The sequence below is a fragment of the Ursus americanus genome, chromosome 35, assembly GCF_024610735.1.
Source record: "Ursus americanus isolate L20-20 chromosome 35, mUrsAme1.1.p, whole genome shotgun sequence".
Classification (NCBI taxonomy): Eukaryota; Metazoa; Chordata; class Mammalia; order Carnivora; family Ursidae; genus Ursus; species Ursus americanus.
The window spans coordinates 14,026,767-14,049,458 of NC_142161.1; the positions used below are offsets into that span (position 1 = coordinate 14,026,767).

General features: G+C 44.0%; 1 long non-coding RNA gene across 2 annotated transcripts in view; it reads right to left on the reverse strand.

Annotated features, from left to right (window-relative positions):
* LOC123795700 (uncharacterized) overlaps positions 1–22,692 on the reverse strand; it is a 288,542-nt gene that overhangs the window by 194,621 nt on the left and 71,229 nt on the right. For both annotated transcript variants that reach the window (XR_015723046.1, XR_006780571.2), the window contains exon 2: positions 16,057–16,248. This is a non-coding gene — a long non-coding RNA (uncharacterized LOC123795700). The remainder of the gene's footprint in view (positions 1–16,056; positions 16,249–22,692) is intronic.

A 22,692-nucleotide genomic window follows, 5' to 3' on the forward strand; every position in this document is an offset into this window, starting at 1 on the left:
GACCCAAAGGTCAGCACCTGGGGAAGAGCTGCTCCCCCTGCAGCGGCTCTTCCTTCACTGTTCCTCCAGATGTCCTCCCGGCACTTTGCAAGTCTCTCATTAATTGAGAAGCGTGAGTGTTTTCTTTTCCTTCTATGTGAGGGAATATCTAGCTACAGAGAACCCAGGCCACCATGAATCATTGTCCTTACATCCTCTGCAAAATTACTCCATCTTCCCAAAAGTTTCACCAGTGTTTTTCTTCACACAGCTGAAGTCCCATCAGAGGGACAGTGACCTCGAGAATGCTGCTTAGGTCTCTTTTTTTCCAAAGAGTTACTTTTACTTAGGCGATAAAAAGCAGTAAGAGACACCAAGCACTAAATGTTGAGGATGGATAAAGGCTGAGAAGCGAAGGAAAGAAACAAACTTGATCCAATGAAAAAAGCTTCTTAAAATTAACCGTATCTCCTAATAGAATCAAGAAAATTCTCTGTTGGGGGCGCCTGCATGGCTAAGTTGGTTAAGCGTCTGCCTTCGGTTCAGGTCGTGATCCCTGGGTCCTGGGACCAAGCCCCATGCTGGGCTCCCTGCTCAGTGGGGAGTCTGCTTTTCCCTCTCCCTCTCCCTCTGGCCCTCCTCCTGCTCCTTCTCTCTCTCTCTCAAATAAATAAATAAAATCTTTTTTAAAAAATTCTGTTATGTGAGAAAGGCATGAAAAAGGAGTCATGGAAAGAAAACTGAGTTTCAAAAGGACATTTTTTTAATAAAATGAAGGTGCTCTCACTGCAAAACATATTCTTTTTTTTTTTTAAGATTTTATTTATTTATTCGACAGAGATAGAGACAGCCAGTGAGAGAGGGAACACAAGCAGGGGGAGTGGGAGAGGAAGAAGCAGGCTTATAGCGGAGGACCCTGATGTGGGGCTCGATCCCATAACGCTGGGATCATGCCCTGAGCCGAAGGCAGACGCCTAACCGCTGTGCCACCCAGGCGCCCCACAAAACATATTCTATTTCCCAAAAGATTAAAGTAAGACATAAAATCTCCCTCACTTTTGACTTCCCTCCTCAACTCCCAAGTAAACGTGCTTCATGTGTTCTTACGCATCCTTCTAAAAATTGTCCTGCATCTAAAAGAGGGTCGTGTGTGTGTGGACTAATTACACAGGTCTTCTTCTGTATTATTTCTAAAACTATCAATGAAAAGATTGTTTTTAAAATCCTGATTCTTAAAACAAAACTCCCTGCTAACAAAAAGTAAAAGCTTCACCTACAAAAATCTCAGGCCTTCACAAGAGTCAGCAAAAGTCCAGGTACTCTGTGAAACAGAAATCATCAAATGCTTCAATATATTTAATTTCCTATTCCAGGAATGTGAAACAGGTGTAATTAAAGTAACACTTTTTTAATTAAGTGACCTCTCTTGACCAACCATCTGTGAATAATTCAGATTTCCCCCTTATTATTACTGTAAAATTAAAACGAGGTCATATAAACAGGAAGATCCTCTTTAACTATCTTTAAGCACCAGCAATATATATTTTCCACCAGTTAAAATCCTTAATGATACAAAAAAATCTGTCAAGCATAACTCCCCCAATTCATTTGCCTGCAACCATCAATATTTTATCATGCCCTTGCAGTTGGCTTTAATTTAACAGTCCAGGTTACTAATCAAACGAAACACCCAAGTCATTAAAAGTTAGCGTGCCATTTAGAAAGTGCATTTCACGTTTATTAAAATATCTTTCATGCAGCCATTAGAAACCTAAAGTTTTAATTACAATCAGATATTTAGTTCTACTCCCGTTATGCATTTGGCGCTCTCTTGCAACCGCCCTGATTAATCTTCCAGACCAAGTTCATCCGTTACCTCCTGAAATTATTTCCTTCTCAATTTCTTCGGAATTCATCTTTCTGCCCCACCCCCCACAAATAAGTAAAACGCACTTTAAAAGTGTACAAAATAACTACCCAAGAGATAATTCATTTAAAAGATTTCATTTCAAATGTAATTTATCCTTCATAAAAGACCAAAGAGGCATCGTTCAGGAAGACGAATTGAAATTGAAAATTAGCTCTTGGTGTCTTTATTATCAATTTTCATTATTTATTTTTCTTTCTAATGATGGGGAAAGTTCAACAGGCTTTTTCTTACAGTTTTCTAACTGTGTGATTCGACTAAGTGTTACTTTCCCTTAGCTTTCCAACCTTCCCTACTTCCGTTCCTGCCCTGGCTTGCTCCAAAGGTCCATGAACGAGATTACTGATACGGCAAACATCAGATTCAATGGTGAATCCAGCTCTTCAAAATTACAGCATGTAGACTTTCTTGCAGTCGTATTCACCGTGCACTAAAAGACACTGCAGATGACATGCAGAGCTGATGCCAGGTAGGGGATCACTTGATCTCACTTCTAAGAGCCACACCAACGAAAACCGTGGGACCCACTACTGAGATCAAGGCCTGCAATTACCCAAGTGTGAATGGAACTGAGAGTCCATGCAATAAAAAATGGGCTATTCTTTAATGATTGAAAAACATCCTGCATCCATGGGGTGCCTGGGTGGTGCAGTCAATCAAGCAGCAGACTCCTGGCTTAGGCTCAGGTCATGATCTCAGGTCGTGAGATCAAGCCCCACCTCAGGCTCTGCACCCAGCATGGAGTCAGCTTAGGACTCTCTCTCCCTCTCCCTCTGCCCTCCCCCAACTTGCTCTCTCTCTTTCTTTTTAAAATAGATAAATAAGATTTTTAAAAACAACCAAATAAGCAAATAAAAATTTAGAAATTTAAATTTGAAGAAATGATATGGAAGCAACCCAAATCAATAGAGGGATACAGCCCATCGATAGATGGGTAAAGATGTAATACACACACACACACACACACACACACACACACACACTGGAATGTTACTCAGCCATAAAGAAGGTGAAATCTTGTCATTTGCAACAACATCGCTGGGCCTAGAGTGTTCTGTGCTAAACGAGATAAGTCAGAGAAAGACGAAAGCCATATTATTACACTTATATGTGGAATCTAAAAACAAAACAAATGAATAAACATACAAAAATAAACAGAAACAGATTCATAAATACCGAGAACAAACTGGTGGTTGTCAGGGGGATGGGAGATGGACAAAATAAGTGAAAGAGATTAAGAGGTACAAACTTCCAATTATCAAATCAATGAGTCGTGGAGAGGAAAAGTCCAGCAGAAGGAGGACAATCAGTAATGCCGTAGTAACACTGTGCGGTGACTGCACTTATCATGACGGGCACTGACTAATGTATCAACTTCTTGATTCACTGTGTTGTACACCTGAGACTAAGAGAACGTTGTATGTCAACTATACTTCAATAATAACAATTTTTTAAAGTCCCTCCCTTCTCACCCCTTGCAAAATAATAAATCCTTGGTGCACGGCTGGGTACGAAGAGGTGAGGAAAAGGAGTGAAGGTGTCATCTATGCTACTCTAACAGCATCTCAGCCCCAGGTGGGCCAGGCACAACTACCTTTACTGCGAATTCACAAAAGAACTGAAAAAAAAGTTTCTACCACCCTCAACAAGCCTCAGTTCTAAGGAGACAACATGGAGAATATATGAAAAGAAGAGCATCTTCAAGGTCAGATCTCTGGTCTTCATGGTCTTCTTTAAGGATTTCGCTCTAGATGAAATTCACAAAAGATAGGCTATTTCCCCCTCAGATTCACACAGGTTGCTCCAGAGTTAGTGTACTGAGAATTCCAAATTATTCAAAGATTAACAGGCACTCGGACCTACCAAAGGCCCTGTGAGGAAAGGCAAAGGACCCTGAATTCAAGATCCCACCCCTTAAGATGTTGACACTCTAATTGGGAAGACAAGTCACAGGGACACGAAATAACCGTACATCACCTATGAAGCAATATATCCACTAAGGTAGAGCAACAGAGTCCAAACAGAGCACACAGAGAGCTGACAGGGCTGCCGTGGAGGGCCAGTCAAGCCAGGCAGGGCGCCTTGCAAACAGCTTCCAAAACAATGTGTAGTCTGAGCTCAATCTTCAAGGACCTGTTCTATCAAACAGCTACAATATGACAGCAACGAGCTCAAAGTATGCACAGATTAGGCATTCAGTAAGTCCTGTTGAGAGATGAATACTGGACACGGTACTTGGTTTAAATGGTGTGGTTTCAGAGGGAGAATGAGAATTAGAATAACACTGATGAGAGCCAGCACGCATTCAGTACTTAGTATGTTCTAGGCACTGCGTTTAGTGCTTTATAATCTCATTTCATCCTCACAACTCTGTTCCAGCTTTCTTTGCCAAATGACAAGCCACCTCAATACTTAACATCTCTAAACAACAACCATTTTATTATATCTCATGATGTCATGGGTCAGGAATTCGACCAGGCCTCCGCCAGGTGATTCTTCTCCTCCATATGGCATGGACTAAAGTTAATCAGGGGCGTGCAGATACGAGATGGGGTCATCTGGGAGAGCTAAGATGGGATCACTCCCAGTCGGGCACCACGGCAGGGATGGCTGTAAGGCTTGGCTCAGCTGGGACTGTGACACCAATGCCTACACATAGTCTCTCCAGCATGATGGTTTCAGGGTATTTGGAATTCTTACATGGGGGCTCAGGGCTCTAAAAAGACTGATCCACAAAGTGGTAGCCGCTAGCCTTTTAAGACCTGAGTCTGGAAATTGACACAATATCAGTTTGGCCATATTCTATTTGTCAGCCAGACACAGAATCCACGGATTCATGGAGCAGGGACATAGATTTTACCTTATGATGGAAGGAGTATCAAAGAATTTGCTACCATGTTTAATCCACCACAAATTGCCCTCACAAATTATTTATATCCCACATGCAAAATTCACTCCTCTCCAAAGTCCCCAAAAGACTCTGTCAGCTCAAAGTTCAAGATCTCATCATCTAAGTCAGGTCCAGGTGTGGAGGAGACCCCCCCCCAGGTACAGTTCCTCTCAATCTGAAGATCTATAAAGAGACAAGTTATCACACACACACACACACACACACACACACACACACACACACACACACAGTACAATAATGAGAAAGGCATAGGAGAACAGCAATAGACACTCTCATTCAAAAAGGAAAAGAATAAGAGGCACATAGCACTCCCCAGGCCGTGATAATTCTGAAATGCACTTGTCAATTGCCATCAGTTCCTGGATTAGGGTCCACTCGTGTTCCCTGGGATTTATACCCCATAGCTCCTGATCCCTTCCTCTGAACCACCCTTCTTTTTCCATAAGAACTCGCTTGTGGTGTTGCTTAGTAGCTTCCTTAAACTGCTTCTTGCCCATTGAATTTGAGAGCCCCAAGGGCTTTTGAGTTATTTATCCCTTTCAGTCAAAGCTGACGGTGCTTCTAAAAACTCAATTCTCTTAAAAACTCTGTTGGATTTCTATGGATCTTATTGGGGTTCACTCCATTAAATAAAAGCCATACCCACAGATCACTTTGAAACAGGTCCTCCTCTCCCTTGGGCTGAGTCAGAGCGTTCTGGGAGGCTTAGAAGCCTTTTTGTTTTTAATAATAATTCTTTATTATATTATGTTAGTCACCATACAGTACATCCCCAGTTTTTGATATAAAGTTCCATGATTCATTGTTTGCGTATAACACCCAGTGCACCATGCAATATGTGCCCTCCTTACTACCCATCACTGGCCTCTCCCATTCCCCCACCCACCTCCCCTCTGAAGCCCTCAGTTTGTTTTTCAGAGTCCATAGTCTCTCATGATTCATTCCCCCTTCTGTTTACCCCCCCTTTCTTCTTCCCTTTCTTCTCCTACTGATCTTCCTAGTTCTTATGTTCCATAGATGAGAGAAACCATATAATTGTCTTTCTCTGCTTGACTTATTTCACTTAGCATTATCTCCTCCAGTGCCGTCCATGTTGCAGCAAATGTTGAGAAATTGTTCTTTTTGGTAGCTGAGTAATATTCCATTGTATATATGGACCACATCTTCTTAATCCAGTCATCTGTTGAAGGGCATCTTGGTTCCTTCCACAATTTAGCTATTGTGGACAATGCTGCTATGAACATTGGGGTGCATATGGCCCTTCTCTTCACTATGTCTGTATCTTTGGGGTAGATACCCAGTAGTGCAATTGCTGGATCATAGGGTAGCTCAATTTGATGGCCGAGTGGTCTAAGGTGCCAGACTCAAGCTTTTGCTTCCCACACTCGGGGCTTCTGGTCTCCAGATGGAGGTGTGGGTTTGAATCCCACTTCTGGCATGGAAGCCTTTTTGTCTAGTTCTAGACATGCCCTTAAATCTTTCTGGAATATTAACACAGGGTCTTACAGCCATACCTTTGACATGATCTTACCATGAGGTCAGTTTTCATTTCAAAACCTTTCACCATTGAAGAGGACGAGAACGTTTCATTTTCAGGCTCATCAAGTCCTGGGTTGTTTGTATTTCCTTTAAAAATGATGTGAACACAAAATTTCCTTTTTTTTTTTTTTCAGTCTCTCTACCCACACCTTATCATCATAAGTGTCCCAAGAACCTGACACACACCTTCAACATTCTGCCAGGAATCTCTCTGGCCAAATCCGCCAGTTTGTTAGGGTTATGTTCTATTTTCCCCATTACTACAGACTACGGGGTGGTCAAACTTCCCTCCACAACACAAAAGTCGTGAGTTTCCAACCCACAAAACCAATTTTCTCCCTGTCTTTCCAGACTTCCCCAGCAGTGGTGTTCTCCCTGTCCTTCCGGCTTTCTCCAAAGGCCTTCCAACTTCTGTCTACTGCTGCCCAGTCTCAAAGCCACGTGTTTTAGGATTACTAGAGCAGCACCCCACTTCCAGGTATCAAATTCTGTGACAGTCCTCCATTGCTGCATACTGAAGAGCTTAAAACAATCCTTGTATCTCATGATTCTGTGGGTCAAGAATTCTGTCAAGGCTCAGTTGGACAATTCCTTTGCCCCACAGGGCATCAGCTGCAGTTAGTGAGTCACTTGGTGGTATTCAGCTCATGGAGGAGCTGGTTGAAGGGTCCACGATGGCTTCGCTCACATGTCTGTCACATCAGTGGGGATGGCTAAAAAGTTGCGCTCAGCTAAGATTATCCCATACTCAGACTCCAGCATGACAGTCTCAGGGTATTTGGACTTCTTACATGGTAGCCCAGGATACCTAAAGAAAGTTTCCCTAGAAAAGGGAAGTAGAAGCTGCCATACTCTTTTGCCAGAAACAGGCACATGGTCATTTCTGCCATATTCCATTGGCCAAGCAGTCATAGAGCACAGAGTTAAGGAGCAGAAACATATATTCTACCTCTTAATGGGGGGAGTGCCTCCATTTTTAATCTATGACAAGTTCTATGAACTAGGTACTCTTATTCTTATTTTACAAATGAAGAAACCAAATTTAGAAAGATCAAGTAATTTGCCCAAAGTCATACATTAGGGTAGAGCCAGAATTATAATCTAACCATCTATCCGCATGGGAAAGTAAGTCAATTAGCTTCTACTCCCAAAAAGTGATGCCTAAAACGGCATCATCGTCTAGAGAAACGAGGCATGTGCCTCCGTGGCCCTGTTTTCCATCAGCTCAGGATAAGCTTCCTCCTTTCCTTTCGTTCCTGCTCTCGGGTGGATTTCTGCAAGCTGTACTTAGTGAATGTTTATAAAAGAACAAATGATCACATGCTACAAAGGTCTTATAAAGGCAACGTCCTAGTCCATTTATGAAAGTGCACCTGACAAATTCAGCCTGACAGGACCATCTCTCAGAGGTAGAAGAAATAATGAGGGAAACTACTCTTCTGGACCAACACGGGAGAACTGTTTGGCAAGGAGGAAGTGACAGAACCTTAGGGAACTAAGGAACTTTGTCATCCTGGAGCAATGACTATTAGGGAAGGGAGAGCTGACGTAGTCAGAAGCAAACCCTCGTGCTGTATGACGGGAAGAAAACACAGTGATGGGGCCACAGTCTATGGTTCTAGAGGGAAGATTACTCAGCAAGGATGGAGCTTTCAAAAACAAAATTCTAATCTAACGTCTAGAAACTATTCCTGAGAAGAAAAAAAGAGAGCAAGGACTGATGTCGCTACACAGAAAGCGTCCTCGCAAGCTCAGATGTAGGATACGCAGACCACAAATCGGATCGAGGGACCCATGACCAAGATTAAATGCAAAAGTCAGCACAGATCAACGGGAACTGTGTCAGGGGGGCTAAAGCCCAGAATACACAAGTGATACTAAGGACAATGAGGAAAAAGTTTCTGTGATTTCCTTTGGAGCAGAAACAAGGAGCATATGAGTCTGTCCTTAACAGATCATAAAGAAAACAAAATTACTACTCCTGAAATCAATACTGCATTGTAAGTTAACTAAAATTTAAATGAAAAAAAATTTTAAAGCAAAATTACTCAGCTTCTCTTTCGCTTTTTTTTTTTAAGACAATGGGTATTATTTCACTGCAAAGAGTACCACGAATATTTAAGAAACCGAAGCCCAGGTTGGAGAGATGATGGTGAGCCCATTTCTATCGAAAGTGAGTTCATCTCTTCCTAAGAATCCAGTATAGTAGATGAGACGGTGAAACTCTGTCATGCGAGATTCTCCCCCGTGCCGTTCAGAATGCACAAAACACGTGCCAGACAGTGCTCACAGAGCAAGGCTCACAGCTCTCACACAGGTAATGGCAGGAAGTCAGAGGTCCGAATGCAGCACAGGGGTGCGCAGAGTGACTGCTAAGTGGTATGGAGCTTCTTTAGGAGTAATGAGAATGTTCTAGAGGGGCATCTGGGTGGTGCAGTCAGTCAAGCAGCCGACTCTTGGTTTTGGCTCAGGTCACGATCTCGTGGTTCATGGGATCAAGCCCCTCATCAGGCTCCATGCTCAGCAAGGAGTCTGCTTGAGTTGTTCTCTCCCTCTCTCTCTGCTCCTCCTGCCCCACTCACACTCTAAATAAATAAATAAATCTTTTAAAAAGAAATGTTCTGGAATTAGATAGTGGTGATAGTTTCACAATCTTATGAATATACTAAAAACCATTGAATTATATATTTTTTTAAGATTTTATTTATTTATTCGACAGAGATAGAGACAGCCAGTGAGAGAGGGAACACAAGCAGGAGGAGTGGGAGAGGAAGAAGCAGGCTCATAGCAGAGGAGGCTGATGTGGGGCTCGATCCCATGACGCCCGGATCACACCCTGAGCCGAAGGCAGACGCTTAACCGCTGTGCCACCCAGGCGCCCCTGAATTATATATTTTTTAAACTAAATTTTATGGTATGTGCATTATATCTCAATTTTCTTTGAAGAATACATTATCATATTTTACCCATGTCCTCAGTATCAATTTCCTTTTCTATGTCCACCTATCTAAAAAATCAGTGACCAGGCTACATCTCCACCAGTTAAAGGACAAAACCAAATTCCATTTTGAAAGTTCTTCTTTGTGACTGATGAGAAAACATAAAAACAAAACAGTTTGCATTTTAGTCTTATGGGAAAAAAATGAAAAGATATAACCAAACCTGGCACATTAAAAAATAAATTAATAAAAGAAAATACTGGTTTATGTCATTTTAAAAAGAGGGAAAAAAGAGAGAAAAAGATGAAATCACAATTGCAACAATATTATACTAAATTGCCCAACACAAGAAAGTTAGATGGGACAATAAATCAGTGAAAGCAGTGGGTCCAATTTTCAAAAACTCGCCAGGAACTAACTGTACATACAATTGATAAAACAGATATGACAAAGAGCTAGAATGGAAACGTTGTGGCAACTTCAGTGGCCACAAGCTTTATAAGCAGCAGCAGAGAGATGGACTGCTGAGCTATGAATGCAGGTGGCTATGAGATCTAGCGTCCAGTGGGATGACAGGGGAGGTCCCACTCTAGTGTGGCTGGGTCGGAATACCTAGAGTACTGGGACACCTGACTGGTTCCGACTCTTGATCTCAGGGCCGTGAGTTTGAGCCCCATGTTGGGTGTAGAGGTTTGGAAGGAAGGAAGGAAGGAAGGAAGGAAGGAAGGAAGGAAGGAAGGAAGGAAGGAAGGAAAAAGAAAAGAAAAGAAAAGAGAGGGAAGGGAAGGGAAGGGAAGGGAAGGGAAGGGAAGGGAAGGAGGGAGGGAGGGAGAAAGAAAAGAAAGAAAAGAAAAGAAAAAAAAGAAAAGAAAAGGAAAGAAAGAAAAAAGGGAAGGAAGGAAGGAAGAAAGAAAAAGAAAGAAAGAAAGAGAAAGAAAGAAAAGAAAGAAAAAAGGGAAGGAAGGAAGGAAGGAAGGAAGGAAGGAAGGAAGGAAGGAAAAAGAAAAGAGAAGAGAAGAGAAGAGAAGAGAAGAGAAAGGGAAGGAAAGGGAAGGGAAGGAGGGAGGGAGGGAGAAAGAAAAGAAAAGAAAAGAAAAGAAAAGAAAAGAAAAGAAAAGAAAAGAAAAAAGGGAAGGAAGGAAGAAAGAGAAAGAAAGAAAGAGAAAGAAAAGAAAAGAAAAGAAAAGAAAAGAAAAGAAAAGAAAAGAAAGAAAAAAGGGAAGGAAGGAAGAAAGGGGGAGGGAGGGAGGGAAGGAAAGAAAGAAAAAAGGAAAGAAAGAAAGAAAGAAAGAAAGAAAGAAAGAAAGAAAGAAAGAAAGAAAGAAAGAAAAGGAGAAAGAAAAGGAAGAAAAGAAAAGAAGGGAGGGAGGGAGAAAGAAAGAATGTCTGGAGTACCGCATGCCATTCTGAGTGTCCCGGCCTAAGAGGACTACAGGCAAACTGGAACCCAACAGAACACTGAAGGTCTGACACCATGACAAAATTGGAACAATAGAAGGGAAGATACTATTTAGCTTAGAAAAGGCAAAAGAGAACTCTGAAAATTGTCTTTTAAAAAAAATTATCAAAAGGATTCCATTCATTTTTGGATTCCAAGGGCAAGACAGGGATCTTCATGAGTCTTATTACCAAGACCTCAAAAAGGAGGGACCTAAGGGTGCCAAACATTTGAGAATGGACTGGAGTAAACTCAGGCAAAAGAGGCACATGAGCCAGAAGTCACAATTAACTGATGTCACAAACAAATGTGAGGAAGCGAGAAAGGGAAACGGAAGGGTTCCACTTTAAAATGGAAATGGAACCTGGCTGTCACGGAGAAAGAAAAAGGGAAAGACACTTAAAAGAGACATATGCCTGGTGAATTCCTGGGGTGTGTCCCGGGGATCTGTATTATTAAAATGTCTCCCAGCAATTCTTACGTATGCAGCCAGACCAAGATCAGCTTACCCCTTGGCATCAGAAACCACTCTTCTAGAGAGTTCTTTGATCATGCCACACATGTCCTTTAAAACCCACAATCATTCCCTGTGCCAAAATACAAATCACAGTTTTTAACTTGGTTTCAGAACTCCACCTAGTAGGACCCAGTTCTACTTTTATCTCCCATTCTCTGCCATCATCAGCCTTATCCTTCTGCCAAAGTCACGTATCTGTTACTCACCAAGCGTGCATCTCTATTTACTCCCTGCACGCACCTGTTCATCCCATCCCTCCCATCCGGAATACCTGTCTTCTTTGCATCCACGCACCCACCGCCAAATCTGCTATTCATCCAACCCAACTTGACGCAAAGCAACAAAAGCCTATTCGTGAATTTTTTCTTGATTCTTTCTTGATTATTCCATGCAAAAGTTATTCTACCATTCACATTCTTTTCAACTCTCGATCACTTAGTTACTTCCACTTAGGTCTCATTTTCTTCATCTGTGAAACTATCAAAATACTACTACTAAACTCTATTGGGTTTTGTGAGGATTGAGTTTATAAGTGTGAAGCGCCTAAAAGAATGCCAAAAATATATGAGCTCTGGGGCGCCTGGGTGGCGCAGTCGTTAGGTGTCTGCCTTCGGCTCAGGGCGTGATCCTGGCGTTATGGGATCGAGCCCCACATCAGGCTCCTCCGCTGGGAGCCTGCTTCTTCCTCTCCCACTCCCCTGCTTGTGTTCCCTCTCTCTCTGGCTGTCTCTGTCAAATAAATAAATAAATCTTTAAAAATATATATACATATGAGCTCTATAAGTTATGGTTATTCATATTGTTATGATACTCTTTACAGCAGGAAGTTAGTAGGACAAGTTACAGTCTCTACTACGGCAGTTGGTCCCAAAACTCTAACCGGTACCACCCACTCTAGATCCTCTACCACCAATTCTAGACCCTTCGTTTAGCACTACTGCTGGTCTAGGTTGCTTGCCTGGTGGGTGACCTAGACCTTCGGTCCTAAATGGTCTGATCCTATGGCTACTTTGCCCCTGTTAGGTCATAGCAGCTATAATTCCTTCTTCATTTTTTTTTAAGATTTTATTTATTTATTTGAGAGAGAAAGAGAAAGCACAAGCAGGGGGAGAGAGAAAGGGAGAAGCAGGGAGCCCAATGCGGGACTCAGTCCCAGGCCCCTGGGATCATGACCTGAGCCAAAGGCAGACGCTTAACCGACGGAGCCACCCAGGCACCCCTATAATTCCTTCTTTGCACGAGAGCACCAAGACACACACCAGTGATCTCCTGAGTTCTAAGTACGCTATTCCCTGTCATCGTGGAGTGGCAGTCATACCGCCCCATGATGACCGGGGCGGTTACCTCTGCAGGTAGAACTCCATTCTTAGCCCGCTAATTTAACAGCATGAGAAGTGTAAGTTGTTAAGATACGAATACAGTTTTAGGTTTAGTAGGTTTAGGTTTAGTTTACCCCTGATGGAAATATCCCCATCCGCAAACCAGAAACCTCTAGAACTCCAGAACCTAAAACCGTGAGTGACAAGAAGCGTATATTCCCCACACCAGTCACTGAGACTGATGGCAAGCAGTGCCATTTCTCCTAACCCCTGGAAACCAGACTCATTCTCTGCAGAAAATAATGCCCATTGACTCAAAAGAAACACCACACCTTGATAAACAAGGTTCCAGCTTCAGAGATGACCATCTCCAAGGTGACACTTCAGCCACAGCTCCAGAAAGCCATTCCCATGCTTTTCAACCCATCGGCATACTGTGCAATACATGGTAACATCGGTGACTCCACGACCACATGTCCATCGCTGTGCCTCCCCACCATAAAGTGAGGGAACCTCGGTTAGGGTAATAGGCGGGATCCCTCTCGGTACACCAGCCACTTGGTGAGCCCGCAGATGGTGGAAATCAGACACGCTGGGAGATCTTATATAGAGGTGCTGACTGAGGAAGAAAAAGCAGGAAAGGCAAATCCACACCTAGAATACATTTTTGATTCCATTTAGACAAACTGTTGCCCTTTCCGGGGTAAAAGTGTCACATACGATCAACTGGTCACCAAGTGTCTGCTTGGTCTCCTCCAAGTATTTACCATGTTGAGGACTTAGATTCAGTCTCTGTTGCTGACAGAACAAATATTAAGCAGTGGCAGTAGCTAAATCAGCCTTAGTGACCCCGACACATGTCTAACCTCCATCCCTGGCACCAAGATGACTCTATGCATAGACCCCTTGTACAAACACCGGGTAACCAAGGACAAAGGCTGGCTGCCATCTACTGAATGGGTCCTGACAACCTGGTTACCCAGCGTCTCTCCTTCAGGAGATGCTCTCTAAAAGGTGTGTGTGTGTGTGTGTGTGTGTGTGTGTGTGTGTGTGTGTGTGTATGTGTGTATGCTTTTTTTTCCAAAGATTTTACTTTTAAGTAATCTCTACACCTAGCATGGGGCTCAAATTCACAACCCTGAGATCAAGAGTCACACGTTCCACCGACTGAGCCCGCCAGGCGCCCCAAGAACTGAGTGTATTACAATGTTGCATTCGAGAACTGGGAAAATAACCACAAGAAGGGTCCAAGGATTAACAAGGGGCCATTGAAGTTAGAAGAGTTAATTTTCCATTTATCACTTGACCACTGCAAGCCCCTGCTTTGACTCCTAGGCCCTGGTAGCATTTTACTTCCCCAGAAATTAGCATCAGTACAGAGATAATATCTAGTAAGAGCCAAAAGGTCTGGATATTGACGTTTCCTCAGTGCACAGTCACTCTAGTAAATGGCCACCAGTCCCATCAGGGAAGGCTTGGAGTAAGATTTGCAGTCTATACTTGTGGCAACATTGGAGAATCCTTTGCCAGAGGACCCAGCTGCCCTTTAGTCAAGGGAATCTGAGTCTGGGTCTGGAAAATGGGTAAATGGCCATGACTCTCCATTGTGGACATTCAAACGAGGCTATTGGCCGTCAGATCTGGAGCTCGTTCTGTTGTTGTTATTGTTGTTGTTTTCTGCTGTATGGATGGAACAATATTCTAGTAGAATGCCCATCCTCTTCCTTCATCATTATGCCATGATCACTTGGGCTCTGTGGGAGAGCCCTTTGGACTAAGCCATTCTGATTACCAGTCACCCTCCCACCCTTAACAGTGAAGTGGACTGAGTGGACTGGACCGGTCCGTGGCTAGTGGCCTGCTGGATGACCACGGCAACTTGCACGTCAATGAGTGCCAATGGGCCTCTGTCCCCTGGTAGCAGCCACGCCATCAGAGGAAAAAGAAAATGAAAAAAAGCACACCAAAACCAGGACAAGAAGCTCTTCCTCCCCTATGCTGCACACTATCCTTCCTGCACCCTCTATGGCCGAAGCCTCACACCGCACCAGATGGCAAAGGAGAGGTGATTACATAGCCCATCTCCAAAACTGCAAAGCAGGAAAAAAAATAAAAAGTGACTTTGGAGCTAAGAGATAATAAGTTGATAACTAGCACATCTGCTCGCTGCTCTGAGACTTCTGATTCCTTGCTTGACACTACGCCAAGGCAGCTCTGGCCTTTCTATGTCCTTCAGTGTGGGCCGTCATTCTTGCCAAGCTTCCAGGAGCCATCCAGCAGCATATTGAGACTGGCTCCAGGAGCTCTTGCTAGAACATTAGATTCAGAACCCCAGGAGAGTATATCCATAGTAACAAACTCTCTCCTTATCTAACTTTATAATCTCACTCCCAGGCCATCAATCTCAAGAACTATCCCCAGGCTAACGCGCTGGTATATATTCGCCAGTTTCAACAGCTCGGGTCCTCTCTCCTTCAGCAGGGCCAGCACTTCCCTAATTGGGACATGATAATGTTTGACCCAAATCATTAGTCTAATGCCAGGGAGGGAGGTGGGGCCAGATTAGGAGGACAGCACGCACAGTCTTAAAGCATCTGCTTCAGTTGCCACCTCAGCATCGTCTTCAGACAATGCCGCCCGCCTCTAGCAAGGGGAAATGGTCCATTCCTAAAGACCTAGAGGGTTCTGGGGAATCTGGTGATCCGAAGGTCTCCAGTGCCTCCAACTGTCCTTACTGCAAATCTCAGAGTCGCACACCTTCCCTGTTACGATCTCGACTTTCACATGGGAAGAGCTGCTAATGGACTGTTCTCTCGAGTTATGCTGCTCCTACACTCAGACCCTGAGCTGTATCTTAAACACGGTCTGCTCTCTGGATGCTGCGTTGGAAGCCTTCAAACTTTCACACCATAATTTGTTAGGGTGATAAACTCGTCATTTTCTCCCTTCCATGCATCAGTAGGTACCTGAAATCAACCAACTCATCCATGGTCCTTTTAAACACTAGAGATGGTGTGTAAATGAGAACATCCCCTTCAATCTATCTCCCCATCCCAGTTCGGCCCGGGTGCACGTGTGAGTACTTGTGAGGCCGTACTCCGTCAATACGCCACACCACAGCATTCCACCTATTACAGCGATGGCCCTTGTTGCCCTCTGGCTGCCAAGTTATCCAACTTTAGAATCCCGTCCTGTCTTACGCAAGGTTCACGCACAAGTCATGTATTAAGAAACAGTCCCCTGGAAAAACTGATAAGAGAATTGTGGAAATGAGACGGGGAAAGGAGGAAGCCAAGCAAAACACCGTATTAGCTCTCTATTGAGGCGTAACAAATTACCCCAACACCTGGCACCAAAAACTAACATACACTCCTTATCCCCCCGTTTCCACGACACAGGAATCCAGGCACAACTTAGCTAAAGCCTCTGCTACATGGTCCTTCACAATGTTGTCATCAAGGTGTTGGCCCAGGGTCTGTAGTCTCACCTGAGAGGTCAGCCTGAGAGGGACACAGCCCCGCACTCACTCAGCGGACGTTGGCAGCACACAGTTCCATGTGGGTTGTCAGACTGAGGGCCTCGGTTCCTTGCTGGGCTGTTGGCCGGAGGCAGTCCTCAGCTCCTCGCCACGTGTGCCTCTCCGACAGGGCAGCTTGCCTCTCCGACCAAAGCACGCGAGCTGAGAAAGCAGCAGAGAGTATGCTAGCGAACAGAAGTCACAATTTTTGGACACCAAATCATGAAAATGACATCCCACCCCCTTTGCTATATCCTACTGGTCAAAAGCAAGTCACTCTGTCTATCCTACACTCAAGGAGAGTGGATTCCACAAGTGAATACCAGGGGTGGGGTGATGGGGAGCCGCCTTGGAACCTCTCAATCGTAGGTGACATCTCAGGCAAAGTCCCACGGAGGACAGCTTCGGCAGGACCCGCAGGGGAACTCTGGAGAGCGCCTTAGGCCTCGGGGTTGCTGCAACCCAGGGCAAGAGAGCCAGACCTTTATACTCCATCCCCCATCCAGGCCTGGTTAAGGATCACCCCCAGCAGGGCACAAATTTTCAAGCACTTCCAGCTTTTTATGCATGCACGTTTAAGGTGGGTCCCAGTGGTCTAGGGCGGTCCTCAAATAAATAAATAAATAAATAAATAAATAAATAAATAAAAATAAATAAAGAGTCATGGGGACTGGCTCTTGGAAGCGGAGCACAGCAAATCCGGTTAAGAGGAATCCGAGGGGGTCTGAGCAGCACACCAGCGTCGTACAGCATGGTGAATGCGAGAGTGTAAGAGGGCACTCTCCATGCAGTTAGTAACAGCAAGTAACTATGCCTGTATTTTTTCATTTAAATTCAATGAAATAACATAGAGTGTATTATTAGTTTCAGAGGTACAGCTCAGTCTTCTCCAACACCCAGCAACAGCAAGTAATTATATTGCCCCTATTATTTTGTGTGGCTATTCCGATCAGAGATTTTGATCTGAAACCCCCTCTCTGAGTGATTGGAAGGCTGCTGGGCATCTGCTCTCAGGCCCCCAGAACAGGGGAAGCACAAGAAACCGGGGGCCACTCTTGCTGTCTGTCGCCCTCAGAGATCAAGAATCTTTCTGAATCTCTATCTCACTTTTCTCCCTGAGAACAGATTTTCTCCCCGCAGCGATCCACGCGTGTAAAAATCGTCATTCCTGCTCTCCATCTTTCAGCCCCATCAGTGATCTCCTAGATCAGCTCTCTACAAATAGTTGGCTCTGTTTTTCCAACTTCCTATAGCTATACAAAAGGAAACACTTCAAAGTATTAATTTTAGTTACCCATAAGTGATAGAATTATGAATAGTTTTATCTATACTAGTCCGTGTTTTTGTTAAGTTTTCTACAATGAACGTGTATTACATTTATCATCAGCAAGGAAGAAAATAGCTGGACCATGTTTTTCCCCCCACCTCATCCCAATCTTCCGTCACCTGCACCCTCTTTCATCATATCTCCACCTCGGCCCTTCCTTGTAAATGATCTTTGGAAAGATAAAGTACTGTTAGCATACACAGCTAAGTTAAGCAATGAGGAGCGTTCATTAACAGCAATGTCAAGTTTTACTGTCTTATATATTATCTGCTCTCAGGAATTGGAAGGACCTGAAAAGTTACATGCCATTCCTCCAGGTTGAAACAGGGACCCTGGGGAAGGGCCGCCAGTTTTGTGGGGCAGGAAAGGAAGAAAGGAGACCCATTCAAAGTGGACTTACTTTTCTCTAAAAAAAAAGAAGATCTTATTTATGTGAGAGAGACAGAGAGGGCATGAGAGAGAGAGCACAAGTTGGGGGCAGAGCGAGAAGCAGGCTCCCCGCTGAGCAGGGAGCCCAACACAGGGCTCGATCCCAGGACCCTGGGATCATAACCTGAGCCAAAGGCAGATGCTTAACGGACTGAGCCACCCAGGCGTTCCCCAAGGTGGACTTTATAGATGAACCAAGGGGAGTCTGCGGAGAAAATTTTTTAAAATTTGGCGCCCTCCTGTGGACTTCATGTATAATTACGACTATGGAACGGTATAAGCTAGTCCTTCACCTACTTATCTACCAGATATTACAGGTATAAATAAGAAACAGCAAACAAACAAAACAAAAAGTCTGAGGTATCATATAACTAACAAATGAGAGGTTCAAAAATAAGTATCAAGGAAGACATCTGATTCTGATTTCTCCTATGGTCACTGTCACCCCTCTAGTCCAGCCCTTACAGAAATATCTTAGAAACCAAGAAAAAATGCTAGTGACACTATAGACCTCTAATATTACATACAACACACGCACACACATACAATAATGGGACACTTCTGAAATCATTCCTAATCCGCTGTTAAGTCATATCCAGCCCTGTGCCAATGGGCTGCAATGAGCACCACCCTAGCCTATAACATGTCGGGCATCAAATTACCACCATTAATAAGGGAGAGAAAATTCTTCCATCTTCTAGTAGGACTGAAAATAATCTGATCTGGATACGTTGAGACTTCATTAATATTAAAAACAAATTAGGTGGGGTGACTGGGTGGCTCATTTGGTTAAGTGTCTGACTCTTGATTTCCACTCAGGTCATGATCTCAGGGTCCTGGGACTGAGCCCCTCGTTGGGCTCCGTGCTCAGGAGGGAGTCAGCTTGAGATTCTCTCCCTCTCCTTCTGCCCCTCTCCCCCACTCACACACACTCTCTCTCTCTCAAATAAATAAATAAATCTTTTAAAACATTAGGCAAAGAAAAATTGTAATTTTCCTCATCATGATATTGCATACTCTTGGTTTCAGATATTCTTCCTTGCAACTAACATACCTCTCCTGTGCTCAGTAAGTCCATTTCTTCTTATTCTAGTTTACTCTATGGTGGAGAGTAACAGCTGCTTCCCATCTTCCCTAGGAACTTTTCATTGTTAGAGCCCACCATGACATTACCTAACCATCCCTGAAACACCAACTAATCCATATTTATTTGACCTTTCCTCATATATTCCATTTTCCCATCCCAACCAAATTTATGGTTTCTCTTTGAATCTACTCCAAGTTTCCTTGCTCTCCTAAACCATGGATCCAAATCAAATATGTTAACTTCTGGGTAACTTCCAAGCACTACACACTCCCTATTATAAATGAAAGAAACGCAGAATTATAAAGGGATTTCTTTGATGTGCTGGAATATATGGCTATGCTGATGCATGCTGTAAGAACTGTCTTTTTTTATAGCTCTGGACAAGTCATAACAGGTTTTGCCATGTGAGCCATTGATACTTGGTAAAATGGCGCCATCTAGTGCCCAGGACCAGTAACAACATCTGCGAGAGAAGGGTAGGAAGAAAACTGTAAATCAATTACGGTGCAAAATGACAACTCCAGAAACTAGCAGGGCCAAGGCAATTTAATAACAATAGGTCGATTGACTTGGGGACCATAATTCTTAGTCTGTTGACTGGGCCACTGGAGCAGCTTAACAAATAACATAGCCTTTTTCCAGAGAGAAACGCCACTGTTCTGAAAGTGCTCTGTCCTATGGGAGGCTTACAAGGACAGAGGAGGAGCAACCAAACACTCCTTCATGCCTGGCACTGCTCAGAGCATTCTGCATGCTTCCTTCTGTCCCGTTCTACTTAATCGTGACATCCACCTTATGAGGCAAGTATGATTATCCCCATTTTACAGATGAGAAACTGAGGCCCAGACAGGCTAAAATCTTACCCTCGTGATACACAACAGAGCCAGGCCCTCCTCTAAAACCTACATTCTTTCCCCTGCACTGCCCCCAGAGTGGATGTTTGGGAAAACGTAACTCCTTCTTAGCTCACTCTCCATAGGGGAGAGCAGGGAGACCCTGCTGGTCCAGTGTCACCACCAGGGAGCCCCTCCTGCCATGCACAGCTCTGCCAAAAGTCAAAATTCGGAAAGATGCCAGAAGGAAAACGTGGACGTCCCGGACACAACTGCACGGACACTGTGCTAGAAGAACCAGGTACCCGAAGAACTCCCTGTAGCCCCGTTCAAACATTTTTTGTCTTATTATTTTTGTCCGCCCTTAAATCTGAAAGCTCTTAGTTGCCAGGGGCTAGATTCTGGACAATGTCACAGTGGTGCTAAATAAATATTGATCAAATGCAGGGAAGCCTCCTTGTTCATACTTCCATCTCTTTTGTCATGACAAAGCTCGTGGCACTGACACAGACAATCCAAAGTGCGAAGCCTACTTTCTCGGGAAAGAACAGAGGCGTTCAACTTAAAGAACGAGAAAAGGCTACCAGAGATTAGGTCCTTTTTAGACATAGACTGACTACGGTCACTGACTCAGGGACTCACTCCTGGGCTTACCTAACCACCACGCATATCGAAGGCACAGAATACAGAGAATGGAGTCAAAAGTACTTATTTTTCTGGAAGTTGGTCCTTGTGTGAAGTAGAGGATTTTTAGGACATTATGTTTTCATTCATGTAAATATTTTTTTAGGTAAATGAATCAATGACACAGACACACCAAAAAAAGTGGATAATACAGCAATGGTATTGTCACCCAAAAAAAAGCAGTGATGAGCTCCTGATATGAAGAGGATAAAAAGATAAGAAAAATAGAATTTAAAAAATGGGAATGGGATGCCTGGGTGGCTTGGTTGGTTAAGCATCTGCCTTCGGCCCAGGTCATGATCTTGGGGTCCTCAGATCGAGCCCCACATCAGGCTCCTTGCTCATCAGGGAGTCTGCTTCTCCCTCTCCCTCTGCCCCTCCCACAGCTTGTGCTTCCCCCGCACCCCCTTCTCAAATAAATAAAATCTTTTTTAAAAATAAACAAAAATAGGGGCGCCTGGGTGGCACAGCGGTTAAGCGTCTGCCTTCGGCTCAGGGTGTGATCCCGGCGTTCTGGGATCGAGCCCCGCATCAGGCTCCTCCGCTGGGAGCCTGCTTCTTCCTCTCCCACTCCCCCTGCTTGTGTTCCCTCTCTCGCTGGCTGTCTCTATCTCTGTCAAATAAATAAATAATAAATAAATAAAAATAAACAAAAATAAAAAGAATGGGAAAATACAGTGAGCTCTTTAAATCCTCTGGCTAACTTTTGTTGTTGACTTGCTTTGTTTCCTAAAGGAAACATCACTTGAAGCATGACTGCATCAGGGAAAACTTTCTTGAGAAGTCAACTATAACTAGGAAGACAAAGCCAAGGGAAAAAATTAAAACATTAAAGAGAATTTTATATTTCTGCTAACACACACAACACACACACGTGCACACACTCGATTTTGATGATTTTTATCTCTAAGATAGTCTCAAAGAAAGGAAAACCTTAGCCTGTTACAAATTCCAGTCTAACCTAAAGAAATAAACTAGTATTCTGTAAGGGAGTTAATTAAGTTGAATATCTGAAGGCTTCCCAATGAGTCGATAACATCTTCAAATAGAATCTAGGCCACTTGGCTTCTAGGTTTGCCCTAGAATCTCCACACGGCAAGAACTCATTATCCCCATGTGGGCCTTCCTCCGTGTGCGGCAGTGGGGCTGGGAAATGAACAGGGTCTAAAATCTAGAGTCATGCTTTTCGATTATGAAAATGGACTTGGTGGCTTCCACCAGGAGAGCAGAAGTTCTGAAAGATAAGAGAAGTTGTCATTGTGCTTATCAATCATTCTCCCTCGAGGGCTCTCTGTGAAAAAAAACACAAATGTGCAGACCCTAGCCTGTGTCGAGGGGTGCCCTCTTTTGCCCAGGAACACAGCTTTACCAGCGGCTCTAATAAGGGTACAAATGACAAACGGAGAGGACAAAGGGAATATCATGTGAGTATGAGAGATGTTTGTTCGGGTAAAAGCAAATCATCCAAAAGAACTGGCACTGGGGCATCTGGGTGGCTCAGTCATTTAAGTCTCTGCCTTCGGCTCAGGTCATGATCTCAGGGTCCTGGGATCGAGCCCTGCTATGGGCTCCCCACTCAGTGGGGAGTCTGCTTCTCCCTCTCCCTCTGCCACTGCCCCCTCCCCACTCACGTGCTTGCTCGCTCTCTCGTGCTCTCTCTCTCTCCCAAATAAATAAATAAAAATCTTTAAAAAAAAAAATCAAGAGTCAGATGCTTAACCAACCGAGCCACCCAGGTGCTCCCCCCATCTTCCTTTCAGTTAATAAAATGCCTCAAATTTTACCTATAGCCTACGTTTCCCAGTCTCCCTTGCAACTGATTATGGTCCTATGACCACGTTCCGGCCTATAAGAAGCAGAGAGAATATACGCAACTTCCAGATCATGTTCTCATAAGTAACTTGCTGACCCTTCACTTCATTCTCCACTCCTTCCTGCAGGCTAGAAACCTAAAGAAGTGACAGATCGACTTCAAGCCTGCCAATGAGGGCAATACTCCCGGACCTCGCTGCTCACAGTGGGTTCGATGGACCAGCAACTTCGGCATCACCTGGGAGCTCGCGGTAATGCAGAATCCCGGGCCCACCAGACCCGGTGAAGCTGATTCTTCATTTAAGTAAGATCTTCTGGTGATTCAAATTCACATTAAATTTGAGAAGCACCCATCTAAGAGAAGGTAGAGGAGTGAGCTAGAAGGAACTCAGGTCTCTGGATGATACTACACTACTCGACCACCTATGAGCTCA